The following is a 20,190-nucleotide window of genomic DNA, read 5'->3' as shown; positions in this document are numbered from 1 at the left end:
CTGACCAGGTATTGATCGTTATTGATGGCATCGACGAACTTTGCAGTGGTGGGTTTGGCAAAGGATCAGCAGCCCAAGCTGTAATATTGAGGAGCAGCAGCAGTAACTATTCACTACTACCTGATGCTATTGTAATCGCAACTAGCCGACCATCTGATAAAGCGTATCAGCACATACAGCATTTCCGCTTGCGTTTTCGACTCCTCGGCTTCTCGGAAGACCAGCTCTTTGCGTACTGCTCACGACGGCTCGGAGGGGAGGTTGCGAAGCAGTGCATGGCAGAGCTCTCGCAGCCGACCAACTGTCTGCTGAAGGAAGCCATTCGACAATCTCCACTCCTATGTGCTCTGCTCGTTCAGCAATATCCCATCAACAACTCTCTACCCTCCAGTGTGACACTTTTCTACGACCACTACTTACGCTCCTCAGTCGCAAAGCTGGAAAAGCGACGAGGAAAGTTTGGTCAAGTACGGCTTGCACATGACGTCATCAGTCACTGCAGTGGTGGCCCGCACTTCAGTTGTGGTGATCTTGTCAGTATCCCCGTGGTAATAGAACATCATTTGGAGCGCTATGTGAAGGAGACAAGCAACAATGATGAGGAGTGTGATCACCATGCTGTAGAGCTAGTCAAGGCATTGCACAATCTCTACACAATGTGTCTTGAAATGTATCAAAGGGACATGGCTACTTTTACATCCACGTTGTCAACCCTCCACCAGTCCATTTGTCAAGATCTTGGCTTACTGCTCAACCCTGGTATGCATCCGTCGGCCGTCGGTTCCACTCAGGCTGTGTCCTTGACTCACTTGACACTGCAGGAGTGGTGTTCATCGAGATGCATCATTTCTTCTGACTCGTGCGTAGACATCATCCGCAGGTGCATCAACACTGTCGGCACAGACTTGAACACACTCGTCTTTTGGCAGTTTGTCTTTGGAGCACTAAAGCCAGACATTCTATTTTCATCATTGTTGGCTCTACAGTCTGAAAACAGCATCAGTGATCATACTGTCAAGAGCAAGAAGAAGATGCTTCTGTTCATGATGAGATGTTTGATGGAAAACCGCATTTCACTCCAACATAACCGCACTCTAGGAAATCCCAATCAGGACACGGACATAGTCACCCATAGCTGCTATGCAATGTCAGCCAACCTTCTGGCAGGTGATGGAATTAATGTTAGTGGAATCCACCTTGAAGTTGTTGATGTGATGGCTTTACATACGGTTTTGGAGCTTGTAGACCATGTAAAGTCTCTGGATCTCAGCCATTGTAATCTGTCAAGTGACAGTGTCATTTTGCTGTCTGATCAACTGGATAAATGCGTCAAGGTGACTTTGCGTGGTGCCAATCTCACTGCAGCACCATTGGCAAGAATATCAAGCACACTGTCTAGATCAACACGGCGTACCCTCCAGGTTCTTGACATTAGCAACACAAGGTTGACCAGTGGATCTGCAGATGGAGCAGCACTTGCTGGATGTGTAAAACACCCAAGTCTAACGCACCTGGATGCACTCCGAACTGAACTTGGCAATGATGGTCTGGCAGCATTTGCGAGCAACTTGGCTCCGTGTAACCATCTCACAGATCTATCACTGGCATGGTGCAGACTGGATAGTGGATGTGGATCTGACCTGGCAACACTGGTCACAAAGTTACCACGCCTTGCCAGTCTATGGCTGAATGACAACTCACTCTCCAACAGTGACGTGTCATGTGTACTATCCAGTCTCCATTCTCATGATACCATACAGCATCTCTTGTTTGCCAACAACAGACTGACTGATGAGCTAGCCGCTAGTGTGGTTGACTTTCTGCAAGCGCGTCGCAGTCGTGAGCACACTGGGAGTGTCAGCACAACACTACCACCATGCAGGGTTTATCTGAACGGCACTGGTGTAACAATCCGTCTTCTACAGGAAGTGGCTACGTCTAATCAATGTGGTGGTGACGTAATCGACATTGGCAGCCGCTATGCTACTGGTACTTCAGTAGAGACTCAGTCAATTGATCATCTGGTCAGTGTACTTGGTGGTGGCCTACATTGTACGGTTGATGACTCCATGATGTCATCACTTGGTCAGTACCTTGCAACCAACACTCACCTAGACCTACTGGACATAGCACAGTGTAACATCACCGATGCTGGAGCAACTGCTCTGGCAACATCTGGCCTTGCTCACAACACAGTGCTGAAATACCTTCGTCTGACCATCAATAGAATACAGCTATCTGGTGTTGTAAGTGTACTACAAGCAGTGGCATCACCACAATCACATGTCAGTGCATTGAATCTGCAGGACAACCCAGTGTTTCATGATATACAGCCCAGTCATGCTGATTGCAGACTGCTGTGCCAGCTTCTCTCTGGATTCCACCGGCTGCGCTTCATTTCATTTGCCAGGACGGGCATGAGTGATGAAGTTGGTGCAAGTATCCTACACTCTCTCCATCACCATACACGTATTGGATGGATGTCTATGGCGATGAATAAGATTGGTGATGCCACAGTGCATGCCCTGGTGGATATGATGAGGAAGAACACAAGCTTGAGATTGATCAGCCTATCTAACTGCAAGATCACCGATGATAGCATTCAAGCCATGCTGCAGTCACCAGGCATCATGAGGATGGAGGGTGTACACTTGTACAGGAACCCATGCTCTATGAACAAGCTTCGACCTCCATTGTACAATTCCTTCCTAGGGTATAGAAACTCTACTGTCCTGGAGTTCATCTCGGATTGATTGCAGGAAGACGTTGCACAACATCAGCATATTCCCAGGTATGTGTTGTACAGTAGTAGATGTACAGTGTTGATCAGTGTATGAAATACGGGTACACCTGTTTGTTGATGAATAATGATGATCAGACAGACACTACACCCTAGCCAGACTCTCAATCTACAGATGTGTGTACTTGACCAGTACCATAAAGTCTGCAGCAAACGTCCACCCCAACTGGTCTGTACCAGGGAGTAGTAAAATAACAGTATATAACTACTTCCTGGTCTGTACTATTTTCTATACAAGATGTGCTAGAGCTGATAGCCAGTTAGTTGTAGAACGTCAGTACCTTCGGTACCAGGGAGTAGTAAAACGCGATGCACAATATCACTTCTGCGATGCGATGAGCTTCGAGCAAAAGTCTTTTTCGAATCGCACGAAGAGTGTTCGATGCACAATGCACGCCACATCATTGCAGGGCATGCACAGTCCAAAACTGTACGCGAGCTGTCATGTGCGCCCGCCGTGCAGAAAGTGATGCGCATCGCTCGTCGCTTGTCGCAGAAGTTGAACTAGGCTCAACTTTCCGCGATGCTACCTGCGACGGAGGTGCGATTCAAAATCTTGCAGAAAAAAAACATTTCGATCGCATCGCTCGTCGCTCATCGCGTCGCATAAGTGATATTGTGCATCGCGCTTTAGCCAGTTAGTTGTAGTATGCCAATACCGTCGGTCAGTGTCGTGCAATGTTATCGCATGAGCTGATTGTTCAGTAACATGTAGGCTTTGCACAGCAAAGTCTAGTTAGCCCTGGCACACGCGCAATATTGGCATATTGCTGTGAGTGTGTGTCACGTGACTGTCCCTGCACGATTTACAAGCTGGCAAAATTATACGGACATCCTGTTAGTGTTATGGTGTCATATCGGAAGACGTGTCTTCTTCAAGCTCTTGAATTGTCGGGATGTGAAGGAGCGTTCCTTTGCAGTTTATTATAGCCCGATCCAGAGCGCATGATTACAGCCCGACCGCAAGAATAAGCGTACAACCCAACCGAGGGCGCACGAACGGCCGCCGAGGCCAGAAACCTGCCTACTGAAGGCTAAAGCATACCGCCCAACCGAGGGTGCACAACGGCCGTCAAGGCCAATAGCCTGCCCCCGAGGGCTACAGCAAACTTCCCGCCAAGGGATAAAGCCTAGTACCCACCGAGGGCCAAAGAATGCTGCCCACCGTGGACCGATTATATACTGCCCACCGAGGGCTCAATCATACTGCCTATTGAGCAAACGAACAGCCACCGAGGCCGACAACCTGCCCACCAAGGGCAAAAGCATACTGCCCGCTAGGGCCGACCTCATACTGCCCAGCGAGGGCAAACGAACGACCACCGACGCCAAGAACTCACACAACTGCCTGGCATGAGGCGTTACACCACACACATACAATATGATGGTGGGCCGTTTGTGCGTCTGCCCCCGGTGGGCAGTGTGAATTACTGACGACCGAATGTGATGATATGACGCAAATATTATCGTTTGCTTTCTTGGAACTGGTCTATCATCACTTTGCTGAAGTAATCAAAATGAAGTCATGGCAACTCCCAACTTATGTATTGATTGCTTGTGAGTTCGTGCGTGAGTACGTCGTTGTACGCACAGACGGGGCGTTGGAGTATCTGCAATTATGTTTGTGTACATAAATGTGTGTGTGTGTGTGTGTCACGGTGTGTGTGTGTGTGTGTGTATGTGCATGCGCATGCGCTTGCGCATGTGCATAGGCAGAGGTATGCCCGGAGACCTGGGTGTTTACACGTGGACCTGGGTTAATGGTGGTGTTAGTGTACATCATAGCGTAACTTGTAGTTCCTTGGTCATTTTTCTTTTCTATTTTCTATATGTAAATAATCGACGTGGAGACAACAATTTTATAATAGCTATAAAGAGAACAAATTCTGCTGTCATCGCCACACTACAACAAAGTCATGAAGGTTTACCAAAATCGACTTTCTTGTCACAATCATCAGTGGAAAGCCGTGACTGAAGAATAACCATGCCAAATCAATAATTTATATACATTCAATAATGTGTTACGATGATTGTGACAAGAAAATCGATTTTGGTAAACCTTCATGACTTTGTTGTAGTGTGGCGATGACAGCGGAATTTGTTCTCTTTATAGCTAATTTCTATATGCAGGTCATTTCTTTGTGTGTTGAATTTGAATACGAGAATGACCGTACTGCCTACGAACTGCCTGTCTTTCCAGAAGGCCAACATTTTTGTGCGATTTGTGTGCATGTGTGTGTGTGTGTGCGTGCGTGTGTGCGTGCATGCATCTTTGTGTGCATCGTGTGTGTGTGTGTATGTGTGTGTGTGTGTGTGTGTGTGTGTGTGTGTGTGTGTGTGTGTGTGTGTGTGTGTGTGTGTGTGGGTGGGTGTGTGTGTGTGTGTGTGTGTGTGTGTGTGTGTGTGTGTGTGTGTGTGTGTGTGTGTGTGTGTGTGTGTGCATGCATGTATAATGTATTCTTTAAAAACTTTCTATCACTTCCAGCCGTTGCTGAAGGAGTAGGCAAGGACAGAGCTGACGTATTGTTCAAGTTTGATCTACCAACCATCAGTCAATGATTGCACAACTTCCACTGAATGGTGTGTGTGTGTGTGTGTGTGTGTGTGTGTGTGTGTGTGTGTGTGTGTGTGTGTGTGCGTGTGCGTGCGTGTGTGTATGTGTGCGTGTGTGTGTATGTGTGTATGTATGTGTGTGTATGTGTGTGCATGTGTGTGGGCATGCAGCACCCATCACACTGAGTATTGAATTCACTTGAGTAGAATGTAATTTGTGTGTGTACTGTTTTCAATGATTGTATTGTGTAGCATGCATGACTCTGCTGAAGAAACAGTTCAATGATCAGTTTTCTGCTTATTCTAGGATTTACGGATATAATTCCTCACAGTCAAGTATACACACAAGAATACATGATGTTACTGGTAGTGCAACTGCTGATGTTGCAGACAATACTTCTGTTCATACTGTTGCACACTACGTAGCTCTCCGTCACGATTCTTCTGTTGGTTTTGTTGATGTGGTTATTGTCACCAGCAAGTGCTGAGTACACTGTACAATAGTCTTATAGATATGTATATACAGTATAATTATACTGATGGTGTTCACTGCTCTTCTGCTTCCGCTCTGATAGTCCATTGCTGATGTACGTGTTTGTCAATGTTGACACCAATGCCAGCATTAACTGAAATACATTCATTGTTGCTGGTGCTAAGTTTGCTGATTCTACTCTTGATCACCTGTAGCCGGTACTGTAAAACCGGAAAGTTTAACCACCGAAAAGTTTACGTTTTTTGTATTTTTGGCATGATTACGTGCAGAAAGTTTAACGATGGCTACCTGGCCACCCATCTGTATGCGCATCTTTGCACAGACATCTAGCGATACCTTTTTTTTTATAACAAAAAATAATTGGTCGTTAAAACGTTAGACTTTGGGACTCGTTTGACTTTCCGGTTTTACAATACTGTGCTGGTCCGAATGACTGTGACCAAGAGTTTATCTAGTCTTGCTGTGACCAAGAGTTTATCTACTCTTGGTGTGACGAGACGTGCGGTAACTCAAGTGCTCTCAGTCCACACTGCACCGCGGCCTTGCTGCATCACCTCATCACACATGATACAGCTGTAATGTATTTCCTTGATCTCAAGCATGCAGTCACGGTCTGCACTGCACCCCGGGCACCATTCCAGAGAGGGCAGTATTCCCCCCAATGAGGGCACCATTCCAGAGAGGTCATTATTTTATTACCCCCAGTACACATAGTACATTGCACCATGTAACTTTGCGGATATCTACTGCATGTAGATGATGTCAAACTTACACTGTACTGTTGGGTTAGAAAGAACTGGGGGGTCAGCCTGGTAGTAGCCTAGAGCATTCCTATTTTCATGTACTATGGTTTATGCACAGTTGAGTTACTGTCAATACATTGGTATGCTGTGCCAGGGTGAAATTCCAGCCTGCATGTCCGTTTTTCACCTAACCCAACCGTTCTTCAGCACCCCACAGTACAGCTGTGTGTACTCTTGATGATGTAACCATGCACTGGTCATGTGACTATAGATATTCAGACAGACCGTACACATATACACACACGAGTGCAGTACAGCTGTGTGTACTCTTGATGATGTAACCATGCACTGGTCATGTGACTATAGATATTCAGACAGACCGTACACATATACACACACGAGTGCAGTGTAGCTGGCTCAAACGTGCAGCGACGTACAAAACAACAGCAAATAGATGGTAGAGTGTTGATTGCTGTTGCAGGCAAGAACAAAAAGGATAGATTCAATAGATTGGAGAGCTTTCAGTATGACAGCAGGCAAGCCGGGGTGACGGGGAAATCACTGATCACGGTAAACTCACGTCATCTCAATAAAAATGATACGTAAACGGCGGCGGAGGCAGCAGGCGATGGAAAGTAACCCGGTACATGATTCACTACGTGTACTATGCTGAAGATGCTGAGAACAAAACCACACAACACACGCCAACCACACCACGATGGTGTGTGCAGAGCAGTAAAACTGAACACGGGAGGGAGATAAAGTGTGTACTGTGTTGCCATGGTACCCACTACTGCTGCAGCTGTAGATACAGATATTAGAGGTATGTAAACAGGAGAATGACGTCATGTCTGCTGCTAGTAATACTATTAGTCTTGTAGTAATGATGAGCTTACTTGCTTACAATAGGTCAGGAATACTAACACATATTCATATGATTACTTCACCATTGCCAGCCACTGGCTATGTAACTCTGTCTTTGTTGCTGTGTTGTATGGGCAGAGCACAAATACTTCACACTTAAATTGATATGCAGAGTATCATCTTTGATCACCCATACAACCACAGCTACATAAGCTACCAGACACTGAGATCACGGGCCGAATGCTTCATGACGTGCATCTTGCCTTGAACCTGTTGCAAAAGTCACATACATAGAACACAATGACATCCACTTGGATTATTGTTTCCACAGGCCAATCACTACAGAACACAGAAATGAAACCGTCGGCTAAACCAAGAAAACACAAAAACCACCAAGGAACTACAAGTTACGTTATAAAGTCCACTAACACCATCAGTTACAGGGGTGTCTGAAGGTATTATAGTGTGGTAAGGTCAGCCATCTGAAGTACAAGTTACTCGTGGGGGAGGGGTGACTGAGTCGAAATTTTGGAAATTTAGAGTCCAAATCAGTTTATTTTATTGGTTCACGGGGTGGTACCTGGGGGCAAAAAGTGATACGGTCCATAGCGTAATGACCGTAGCGTGTCCCCAGGCAACACCCCTATGTCACATGACAATCAACTCATGCGATAACATTGCACGGCACTGACCGACGGTACTGACCTTCTACAACTAACTGGCTATCAGCTCTAGCAAGTTTTGGATGCGCACTCCAGCAGCATTCCAACTTGGAATGTTCTTAGTTACATGATAACATAGGAGGGGAAGGTGAGCACAACCAAGACAAGCACAAGCTGAAGGTCTTAGCTGTGAAGGCCGATGTACATGCATGTCGATGACGATACTGGCAAGACCATTGGACAGTACGGTCAAACCAAGATTCAAGGACGCATAGCAACATAGCACACAACTTGTGTGGCTCTAAAGATTCAACATGCATGAGCTGATTGTCAAGTAACTGGTGGTGTTAGTGGACATTATAGCGTAACTTGTTGTTCCTACAAAATAACCAACAAGGCGTTGCAACCCATACCCGCTGAGCAATGACACAAATTCCACTAACAAGGTTAAGAGAAATTTATATTTTACATTACAAGTCATACAGTACCGTATTTTCCGGAGTATAAGCCGTACCCCCTCCCCCCCCCCCCCACATTTTTTTCCCATGAAATACAGACATCTATTTGATGATCACTGTTATTTTGGTCATTGGAATATAAGTCATTCTTTTGGGTGAATTTTGAGTGTTCAAAGTGCGGCGTTGTCTCCAGAAAATACGGTACGTAATTCCAATACCATCGACATGACGGAAACCTCGTGCCCATACACGGTCAATTTGTCTAGCCAACTCAACCACACACGAGAGTGTGTGCATGACTATACACACACACATCCTTGAACCTTGAACTTGCCCATTGCCAGAGGCAATGATAGAGAAAGGACTAATATGGCAGCAACCGGCAGAAAGGTTCGTGGCACACAATACACACACACACACATACTGTGCAAACACACACACACACACACACACACACACACACACACATACTGTACACACACATACCGTACACACACACACATGCTGTACACACACACCTTGACCTTGCCCATTGCGTAACAATGATAGCGCATAGTTATTTCTCCAGTCCACAACAGAACGACTGATGGCGTTTCAGGTCGACCCCTTCGACGGAACGTGCGGCCGCAGGCGCAACCGTAGCCAGCAGCAGAGGGTGCCTTGGGTGGTCGACGGGCAATGGTACGCCACTCCGGACTGTTCTGGGCTGCACCGTACCATCAACATGTTGGTACCGGTGGCTCAACCGACGAAACGTCATCCATAATGACGTCCCTCCACCTCTTGCCTGGACCATGCGCGGGACGCGGGGCAGGCAGTTCACCGAAGAGAACACACTTGGGCAACCGGTAATCTTCCATCCGTGTCACGTGTCCAAGCCAGCGCAAACGCCGCTCCCGTACGATGTGACCAATGTCCTCAGGCACTCCAAGGGTCTTTGGAAGGGCTATGGACGCAAGCACACGCACACACACACACACACACACACACACACACACACACACACACACACACACACACACACACTTGTACTTGTTGCTCACTGTCAAAACTGGGTCACGTGGGTCTCCCCGGGAGAGGGGAGAGAGACTCAAAAGGAATCTTGGAAAGATGACTCTATTGGCTATTGAACCGCCCAATGGCTGAAACCCTCTGAAATCCCCAAAACTCTGGGTGGACTTGAAAATGATCCCACTTATGGGCTCACCACACCTCAGTAAGTGGGCGAGGACAAGTTGCAGAAAAAGGATTGACGGAATCAGGGTATCCGTCCCGGGATCCAACTGCAGTTACCCCTGCCCCCAGTGAATGTAATACTTGCTACTAGTGTGGGTGGCTAAATCAGAGTGGATCTGATATAAGCTTCACTAGCACCATTGATTACACTAGAGTTAATCTAGCCAGAAGCAGTCCATGGTTAACAGGTATGTATACTTCAAATAGAAAGTATATGAACCCTGGAACCAACAAAGGTGGCAGGTACAACATTACACCTTCAAGCAGCCGAGCCTGTTGGCAACAGACCCAACACAATCAGGCATAAGTGTACCTACGAACCGAACTAGCTGGCACTAGTCTTGAGTTGTCATTGTCCTGTTCTCCTTCTTGTCTACACTCTTGTACTTGCATAATTCAATACTATAAAACTCTTGTGTTTTGGTGTGAGGGGACTTCATTAGCCGGGAGCAGCTAACACTGGTGGCAGCGGTGGGATTCGAACCCACACCTCCGGGGAGACTGGAGTGCCCACATACACACAAACACACACAAACACACACACACACACACACACACACACACACCAGGTAATCGGAGCGTGTGGAGTGCCACTACCTGGAAAAATGAAGACGGAATACTAATCAGGATGTTACATGTATGTTTGAGTGAAACTTTTATTTTATCTTGTTTCAAATTTCTTCCACACAATCAACTAATTACTTACATGACATGTACTTACTTCCCATCATCTCAGTTTTCTTTTCTATTCATCCATCTGCACTCCATATCACTCCGTATCACTGTTGTAGAAATATTCCTCCAGGTGTGTACTAGTCTCCACAGCCATGTGATGACACTTTGGGACACGTCCCTAACAACATAGCACTCTCCAGTTGGTAGTTTTACATTTGCCCAGATTATCTGTGACCACAACACGAAATGCATAGCGGCAATCGATGGATGAAGTGTTCATTCTACACTACAGGAGCTGCTAATGCAGAGCATTTTTACACGCTCGATCCCGGCGCTCCGCCTCGTTGCGCCGTTGGTGACACTGACCATGCACGGTCACAAGAGATGTCTCAGTAAGGTAACGAGCACCACAACACTGTCGAGATCAATGAGAAAGAGAAAACACTGAAAACAACAAAAGAAGAATTAAAGGGAAATTGAACGCCAAAAATAAGTATGGCTTATCCGAAGGAGAATTGGGCACTGATTCCGATGAGCTATGTCTCGAGCCGATCAGAGAAGAGGAACTGTGTCAAATTTCATAAATAACACCTCCCATATTTGGAAATTGGCCTTGATGACGTGCGTACTGCTTAGCTGTCACCATGCTGTGCATGCTCAGCAGTGTTATTGAATGGAAGAAAACAATTACTTTGGTGTTTTGCAGCTCTGTTTCGTTCCCTGACGGTAACCAAATCTAGATGTAGGAATCTGTTGAGCAGGAGAGTGACACATGTCTTCCCGAAGGCTGTCCAGGCTGCAGTGGTGATGAAAAAGACACATCATCACCCCGAGATCGATCGTAGCGAATTGGAAAACTCATGGTGAATTTGCTTCCACTCCAAGGCAATGTCGAGGTATGAAGGGTGCTTGTACTGCCTTCCAAAGTGAAGAGGAGATGAACATGGCTTTGCATAGCTGATGTTCTATGCCAACCTACCTACTCTTGCTGGTACCGTAGTGGCATATTGCAAATTTCGTGGACGAACAACTCTAGTCACTAGTGGCTAGTGAGCAACACTAACAGGTGAGATTTTTCAATTCGACAAAAATTGTTTTTGTTTGAGAATTGACAGTGGCAGTCATTAGACTCAGTAGGTGTCTCTCTGCTGCTTCTTTCCCTTCATCGGTAGGGTTGTGCTTGAAGTAAAAATAAATAGAAAATGTGGAACAAAAATCTGATCATGTAATTCGAATTTGAACTTCAAAGTATGTGTACATCAAATCACAAAGATGACTGTCAAGGTGGTGCTGTGCATTGAAAAAGACTGGGAGCTGGCAGCAATGGAAAGGGTAGAAACGAAACCAGTAATGCAGAGTATTCATAAGGTAGAGGGAGATGAAAACGGGAGAGGAGTAGTGAGCACTTCAGTTTGAAGTAGTGTCAATAGACAGCATCGTGTTGCATACGTTGTGAATATTGTGTGAATCTAATAATTGTCACGAAATTGATATCCAAAACTATTATCCCCTGAGTAGTATTATGGTGTTCTCCTGTGTTTACATGCCGAGCCTTGACGTTGCTGGATGAGCGACAATATAAATTACATAAACATGTAGCTCGTGATGTGGGATGACTGCCGTATCGCATTGCCAACGCAAACCCATCCTGTGTCAGTGCAGCCATCCAGCAACTTGAACTCCCCGGACCAGATGCCGCTGCAGCTGAACACCATGCCGATGGAAAGCCAGGAGTTGATAGCGAAGCATTCTGGTCTGCACAGTACAAGGCAAAGAACAATTATGAATTATAATGCATTGTAATCTTTCCCACACTTCTTTGTAAAAACAAACAAACAGTGCCATTATCACAAAACTTGATCAAGCATCTTGATGGAGGTATTTTCCATTGTGCTGGCTCAGCATCTGCACCAGGAAGACCATGTACACTTACACGTATCTTGTGTGTGTGTGTGTTCGTGCGTGTTTGTTTGTGTATCTGTATGTGCACACGTGTGTGTGTGGGGGGGGGGGGGGCACGCACATGTGTATGGGTAGGAGTGTGTGTGGGAGGGGGGGGGGGGGGGGCGGTACACGCACATGTGTATGGATGTGCGCGCTGCATGCGTGTGTCTGTGGGATGGGGTGGGGGTGCACGCACATGTGTACATGTGTGTGCGCAATACAGCATGTGTGTATGTGTTCGTTGAACACAGGGTGTACTCCTGATTACATAAACTTCGTGATCATTGTGATTTCATGTGCTTTGAAGTTGAACTTCGCAATACATGTACTGATGCTTGATTAGATTTATGTTCCACATGTTCTATTTATTTTACTTCAAGCACTTGTACTATTCAAGCACAACCCTACCAATGAAGGGGAAGAAGCAGCAAAGACACCTACTGAGTCTAATGACTGCCACTTTCAGTTCTCAAACAAAAACAATTTTTGTCGAATTGAAAAATCTCACCTGTTAGTACAGTGTTGCTCACTAGCCACTAGTGACTAGAGTTGTTCGTCCACGAAATTTGCAATATGCCACTACGGTACCAGCAAGAGTAGGTAAGTTGGCATAGAACATCAGCTATGCAAAGCCATGTTCATCTCCTCTTCACTTTGGAAGGCAGTACAAGCACCCTTCATACCTCGACATTGCCTTGGAGTGGAAGCAAATTCACCATGAGTTTTCCAATTCGCTACGATCGATCTCGGGTTGATGATCGTGTCTTCTTCATCACCACTGCAGCCTGGACAGCCTTCGGGAAGACATGTGTCACTCTCCTGCTCAACAGATTCCTACATCTAGATTTGGTTACCGTCAGGGAACGAAACAGAGCTGCAAAACACCAAAGTAATTGTTTTCTTCCATTCAATAACACTGCTGAGCATGCACAGCATGGTGACAGCTAAGCAGTACGCACGTCATCAAGGCCAATTTCCAAATATGGGAGGTGTTATTTATGAAATTTGACACAGTTCCTCTTCTCTGATCGGCTCGAGACATAGCTCATCGGAATCAGTGCCCAATTCTCCTTCGGATAAGCCATACTTATTTTTGGCGTTCAGTTTCCCTTTAAATCAAAGTCAAGTGCATGTATGCGCCTTTTGCTTTTGCATATGTTGCCACTGGCAACTTACGTGTTACTTGTTCGGTGGAGAGGATTTTTAGTACAGACCAGGGAGTCGTCTATTCACTATAGTCTATAGACCCAGGGAGTCTATACGACTCCCTGGTACAGACTCAGTGTGCATGTACAGCCATGCAGTCTAGGACTAGGGACTGTTCCTAGTGCTACTGGTACTGTGTACTGTCTGTGTACATGTTCTGGCATGTACTCAGTTATAATGCCGAGTAATCATGGTAATGGCAGCTGACTTTATTTTTGGAGAAACACTAGTCCTGGAGTGTCCTTGTAGTAAAACGTAACAATGAATGGCGATAGCATCTAGGAAGGATCGCTACCCTGACGTGAAAGAAAGGCCTTGCGCGGCTGCTCTACGAAGTGTTGCAGAAAGACTCAAAGTTAGTTGCTGGACGAACAACTCGCTGGGGCCGGAAAACCTGGCCCCAACGGCAACGATGGAGTTTGGTGAATCATCAAGCATAATATCTTGTAGCAGTGTTCACCGAGGAAGGAGAACGCTCTAGCCGCTGCTGTTGTCCGTTTCATCCACGTTGGGCGTGAGCTGCACCGCGCCTATTGTGTTTTAGTATTCCATGGACACACATTAGCATTCTGAGCGATTGTGGAGCCACAATTTACTTCACACGGCGTTGTATTGTCCACGAGCGCAAACTTTATTATCAGCAGTAACTGTTACTCTTCATCCTACATGTAGATTTGGACTATACACGGCCTTGTCAAGACAGCGACAGCTCTACAGAGTGTTCAAGTGAGAAACATTAATTTCAATTGTTGGTGGACGAACAAATCACTGGTTCTGAAAAACGCGGCCTGCATCGATGGTGTTTGGTGGATCATCGAACAGGGTGACCAGCAGTGTTCACCGAGGAAGGAGAACGCACTCGCCACCACTGTCGTCCGATTCATCCAAGTGGGCGCTAGCTGCGCCGCGCCTATTGTGTTCTAGTATTCCATGGATGCACACTAACGTTCTCAGCGATTGTGGAGCCTTGTCTTCATGCAGCGTTGCACTGTCCAAGAGCAGAAACGTCAGCAGTGACCCATCATCATACATGTAGATTTGGAGTATACACACCATGCGCCAATGGGCCTTGGCACAACAGCGGCAGCTCTACGGGGTGTGCAAGTGAGAAACTTTTGTTCCGACTATTGGTGGACGAACAAATCGTTGGTGCCGAAATACGTGGCCTGCGCCGATGGTGCTTGGAACATCAAGCATGGTATGTGGTGGCTGCCAATGTTCATCAAGGAAGGAGAACACTCAGGCCATCGCCCGTCATCCATTTCGTTAGCTGCACTAAGTCTATTGTGTTCTTGTACTCCATGGACACACAATCATGAAGCATGGCGTCTGAGCTGTGTTCACAGAGCGGGGAGATGCTCTCGCCGCTATCTTATCTGTCCTGTGTATTCCCAAGTGTCGAAGGCTCACAACGATGGCGTTGGACAAGTGAAATAAGATGGAATCAACGTAAGTACGCATGTGTACTCTTACTGACTGAAACATAAGTGGGGTGTAAGAGCTAATTCATATGGTGTTGTGACATTCACATGTACGAGTTTAGTGTGTAGTACTGTCTTGTTACGTACTGAGTTCTATGACTTTGTTTTGTCTCCATATACTGCATGCATTCACGTTACACACTTATCAGTTTGACCCTGAGTTCATGTCTGCTATCCCGTGTCTCCTCTGCTTCTTATTGTTTCCACATGGTTCACGGTGTAGCGCTGCACGTGTTCCGTCAGTTTGAACTTTAGCACAAATCGCAACTACTTGTACTTTCAGACATGGCACGTGATTCACGGTTGCCAGGGTTTGAGCCAATCAGAGCGCTTACACGCAGGTCCTGAACCCCTGATCATGCCCTGCCTGCCAGCTGCACTACGATATTATGTCACGTACCCGCACGCGCACGGTTCTCCTGCGCTTGGGCTTGCTTTCCCTTGGTAGTTGGAAGTCAGTGGCTGTTTTAGGACTGTTAGATTATGTAAAGAAAGTGGTGGACATCACGCAACTGCATTGTAAATAAAAGGGGGTTTGTCAACTGCCAACCGCATAATTTTCGACATCATTAATAAAATAATTTTCATCTAAAGAGTGAATAGCAACTAAAAAGAGCGGTTGTCAGTTGACAAATCCCCTTTTATTTACATTACTTTTATTTACACTACTTTTATTTACATTACTTTTATTTACATTACTTTTATTTACATTACTTTTATTTACATTACTTTTATTTACATTACTTTTATTTACATTACTTTTATTTACATTACTTTTATTTACATTACTTTTATTTACATTACTTTTATTTACATTACTTTTATTTACATTACTTTTATTTACATTACTTTTATTTACATTACTTTTATTTACATTACTTTTATTTACAATGAAAAATATCAATTGTGCACTCATAATCATGTATAAACAATTAAAATGAAACAATTCCAGAACGTTTTCGTGTGACCATCATCAGTGGAACATCGTCACATAGTAAGAATCACTAAAACAACCAGTTATATAGCTAGAGTAACATGAAAAGAAGCGTGAGAATGCAGCACAGCTAGCGGTTATGCATAACGCGTGTAGTGTGAACCTTTGCAGTGTATCTGAGAATGGTAGCAGTAGATGAATGTGGCAGCTGTGAGTGCGTGTGAACAAAAACTGGTGAGTGCGTATTATTTAAAAAGTGTGAGTGCTACAACATTTTCTTTTTGCTTGCATAGAACAGGGTCACGTGTGCGAATATATACAGCTTCCAACACCTGCAACTGCTTAAAGAAACGCGCGCGACAAATAACACTAAACCAGGAATCGTCAAACAACTTATTTAATTGTTTCATTTTAATTGTTTATACATGATTATGAGTGCACAATTGATATTTTTCATTGCTATTTTACGACTGTTGTCTCCTCGTCGGTTATTTAAATACTTTTATTTACATTACTTTTATTTACATTACTTTTATTTACACTATCTACTGTAGAGCAGGACATTTTCGGACGGAATTTATTTTCGTACGATTTCGTACACGGCCTCTTTTGTACTAAAATTATTCCGTACTAAAATTTGTTCATGTGAAATTATGTACACTATACATGCATACTGCTTGCGAACACGTGTATTTAGAATGCAGCACTGTACGAAAATATGATCCGTCCGAAAGGTCGAAATTTGGCTTTGTCCGAAAATATTTCCGTCCGAAAATTTCCTGCTATACAGTATCTGAAGTAAACACAACGTAGAAATATCACAATTGTCTCTTGTGTATTATATCCGTCTGATGTCACCAGATCGTCACATGGTGCTGTGACCAGGATACGGATCATGACGAACGCTGATTCAACTGGACGAATCGCAACCTGACGACGAAGAATCGCGAGGCTTTTCAGATGCTGGGACACAATGGAAACTGAACGACTTTAGAACAGCACTGAAGCGTTATGTTATCATGCAAGACGCCTTTCTGAGCTGCACAAACACAGGTGATACTACAGCAGAAGATGTCACTCACTATTCTGCAGGTGCACTGGTGACAGGCGCATGCAAGGTCACGAGAAGGAAGCGGTCTGATGGTAACTGGAATACCAGCAGTATGAGAGGGTGTGCATTCTGCGGTGGATCTCACCTGGACAAGAGCTGCACGAAATACACAACAGTAGCACAGCGGAAAGAATAACTGATTGAACAGAAGCGTTGCTTTGTGTGTTTGCGCACAGGGCACCGGTCAACTCAGTGCAAGGCCACCCGCAAGTGTAATGTGTGTTCTCGCATGGGTCACCAATCAGAGTCACCATCATGTCACGATCTGCCCTGAATCTCAACAGAAATCTGACAGCAGTACCAACATGGTATCTGATCAGCCTGTGTTTGACGAGGTACCAGTATCTAGCGCAACAGCAGCTAGTGCAGTATCAACCAGTATCGCCATCGACCGAAAGATAGTCAGTCGTCTTGATCGGTGCAGATTTCCTCTGGGAGTTTATGACGGGGAGCACCAGAGGACTTCCGTCAGGACTACAGGCTCTGCCTACCACAGTCGGTTTTGTGGTGACTGGCCGGACACGTCACCCCAAGCACTCAGCTACGCCGATGAGCAGCCATGCCAGCTATCGTTTCTCTAACTGATGCGATTTCCGACTCCTGCACCATCTCAGATCTGTGGGACTTGGACTGCGTTGGCATCCAGGATTCAGCCAATCTTCTAACAACGACCTAGCAATTAGGCAATTCATCTCAACTGTCATTCAACTCGATCGTTTCCGGTCTCTATCCAAGCGCCTAGAAGTAGAGTCGGAACTCAAGGTCAAATGCGACGACGTGATCCAGCAGCAGCTACGACAAGGCATCATTGAACAAGTGAGTCCTTCTACACCTGTGGGTGCCAGAGTGCCCTATCCGCCTCATCAACCAGTCGTGATACCACAGAAGACGATCACAAAAGTCAGAATTGTCTATGACGCCTCAGCCAAAGCCAGACGCACTTATGTGTCCCTGAACGACTGTTTGCAACGTGGCCCAGCTTTGCTGCCAGATCTGTTTGGCATTGTTCTACGATTTTGCCTGCCACCAATCGTTATGACCTGCGATACTGAGAAGGCCATTCTACAAATCAGTGTCAACCCAGCATACAGAGATGCGACACGATTTCTGTGGTTCGCCAACTCCGACAGTACATCAGCCTGGCAACGTATCGCTTCTGCCGGGTACCGTTCACGCTCATAAGCAGTCCATTTCGGCTTGGCGCGTCTATACAGCATCATTTGGCACAGCAAGATGACAAACAGCTAGCAGTGGCTATTGGTGAGAACATTTTCTGCTGTGCCATTGGAGTGTGCACTATACACGTACCCTGCTCTTTTGTTGGCACCGCCTCTGTAACTTACTGCATATAATAGGGTGCAAGGTGACCGTTGTCGGTTTATATGTACTCCAGTTATTACACCGTGCATGCACTGAGTCTGTGCTGTACTGTGCTGCATCCATAGGTGTTCGTTTGCGGTAGCGCAAGGTGACACGCAAGGTTGATGTATTGTGTCGTCCGCTGCTATTTGAAGCTCTCGGAGTCGGAAGCATTGCCTCTGTTTCCCCTGTTCCTCCCTGCGCGGAGTCTGTAGTTCTGGCTTGCAGTCGCTGTTACATGCATGTTGGCAGTTGCATGTGTTTTGGTTTTCAGTTGTCTTTATTTGTTTTGTGTGGACGACAGTTCAATATTCTAGCAGTTGTTACACTACCCATGTTCCGTAGTTATCTGCTGTTGGTGTTTGAGAGAGCAAACTGTGTTCTTCTCCAGAGTGGAGTAAACCATTCTCTTGTGTCTGAGGAAAACCTGTGTGTTGACGAAGTGGGTTGACTTGGCTGTAGAGTGAAAGTACCACATGGTCGAATGGTCCACAAAATCTTAGAACTAACTTAGGGTCTTCTGGCGTATGGTATATATGAGCAGCATGAGAGTGAAGTAAAAGACTATTAGCTCAAACATTCAGTCTTTCAAGAGTAGGTGTTCCATCACGGAATAGGTTCTGCAGTTCACTTACACACTGCAACAATGGACCAGCAGTGTCCAGCAATAGAGTCATGTGGATATGTACCGTATGCATACTCACAGCTGCAACTGAGGCCAACGCCCCGTGGCTGCTTGACTTCTCACTCGATTTTAATATTCACAACAGTAAGACTCTGTTATCAATCAGGGCTCTGTGAGCAGTTATGCTTCCGTTGTAGTCACAGATGCCGCATGATCAGTCACAAAACTAAACTTGGCAACCCGCAGTCACAGCTTCCATGGTGCCCCAAGACCAGTCCGACCAGAGATGACTAAATCTGCAGGGAGTTTCATAATCTGTTCATTGCAGAGTCCACTATACTGTGATTCTAGAGGGTGGTAGCGTTCCTGCAGTTGCGGAAAACTCGGCTGGAAGTGTCACGTGAAACCTGATTTTTAAAGACTTTTATTATTAATTAATTTTGTTTACTATGAGCCTATTATACGCGATACAGGCTCAGAACACACTTTTCGTCTAGTTGGCATATCAGGGATATTGGGCGGAGCAGCTGGAGCAGCCCATATCCCCAATTATGACACGCGAGTAATAGTGAAATACGATTGGTGTATTGTGCTGGACTGACTTCGGTAATGTAAAGCTAAAATCAAGTAGTCAGTTTCACTTTGCCCTTAGCATGGCCTTGTCATGAAGGTGCCACATACGTGGAAAGGCAACATGCCGGCTAATCTCCCTGAGAAGTTGAGTGGTTATCAGCAGGCGATGACGCTGTGTCGATGATGACCTGTCGATGCCCGACAGGAGCCTTGCGAGGAGAGTCATTGGGCCCGACGGGTAGGTAAAGCCAACTTCCACATGAAGTTTGCGGATGGCCGACAAGTGTAGACATGGACAGATCAGGGCTGAAAAGTTCTGAACAACTCGGCAGCAAAATAACACAAAGTAAAAAGTCATCACCTGGCAATGGATTGCAGGCATGCACTTGACAGAACTGGAAGCAACGGGTATCGGCGGAAAAATATTTCCGACTGGTGCCAGTGCTGGTAGCTGCAGCACGGAGTCCGTCAAC

The 20,190-nt window shown here is 45.7% G+C and overlaps 1 long non-coding RNA gene across 1 annotated transcript in view; it reads left to right on the top strand.

Moving 5' to 3' along the window:
• LOC135818591 (uncharacterized) overlaps nt 1–18,924 on the top strand; it is a 195,562-nt gene extending 176,638 nt beyond the window's left edge. Inside the window, exon 3 of the long non-coding RNA XR_010553709.1 lies at nt 18,606–18,924. This is a non-coding gene — a long non-coding RNA (uncharacterized LOC135818591). The remainder of the gene's footprint in view (nt 1–18,605) is intronic.
• Nucleotides 18,925–20,190: the final 1,266 nt, after the last annotated feature.

The sequence above is a fragment of the Sycon ciliatum genome, chromosome 5 (assembly GCF_964019385.1).
Source record: "Sycon ciliatum chromosome 5, ocSycCili1.1, whole genome shotgun sequence".
Lineage (NCBI taxonomy): Eukaryota > Metazoa > Porifera > Calcarea > Leucosolenida > Sycettidae > Sycon > Sycon ciliatum.
This window is presented reverse-complemented; position numbering and strand designations above follow the sequence as displayed.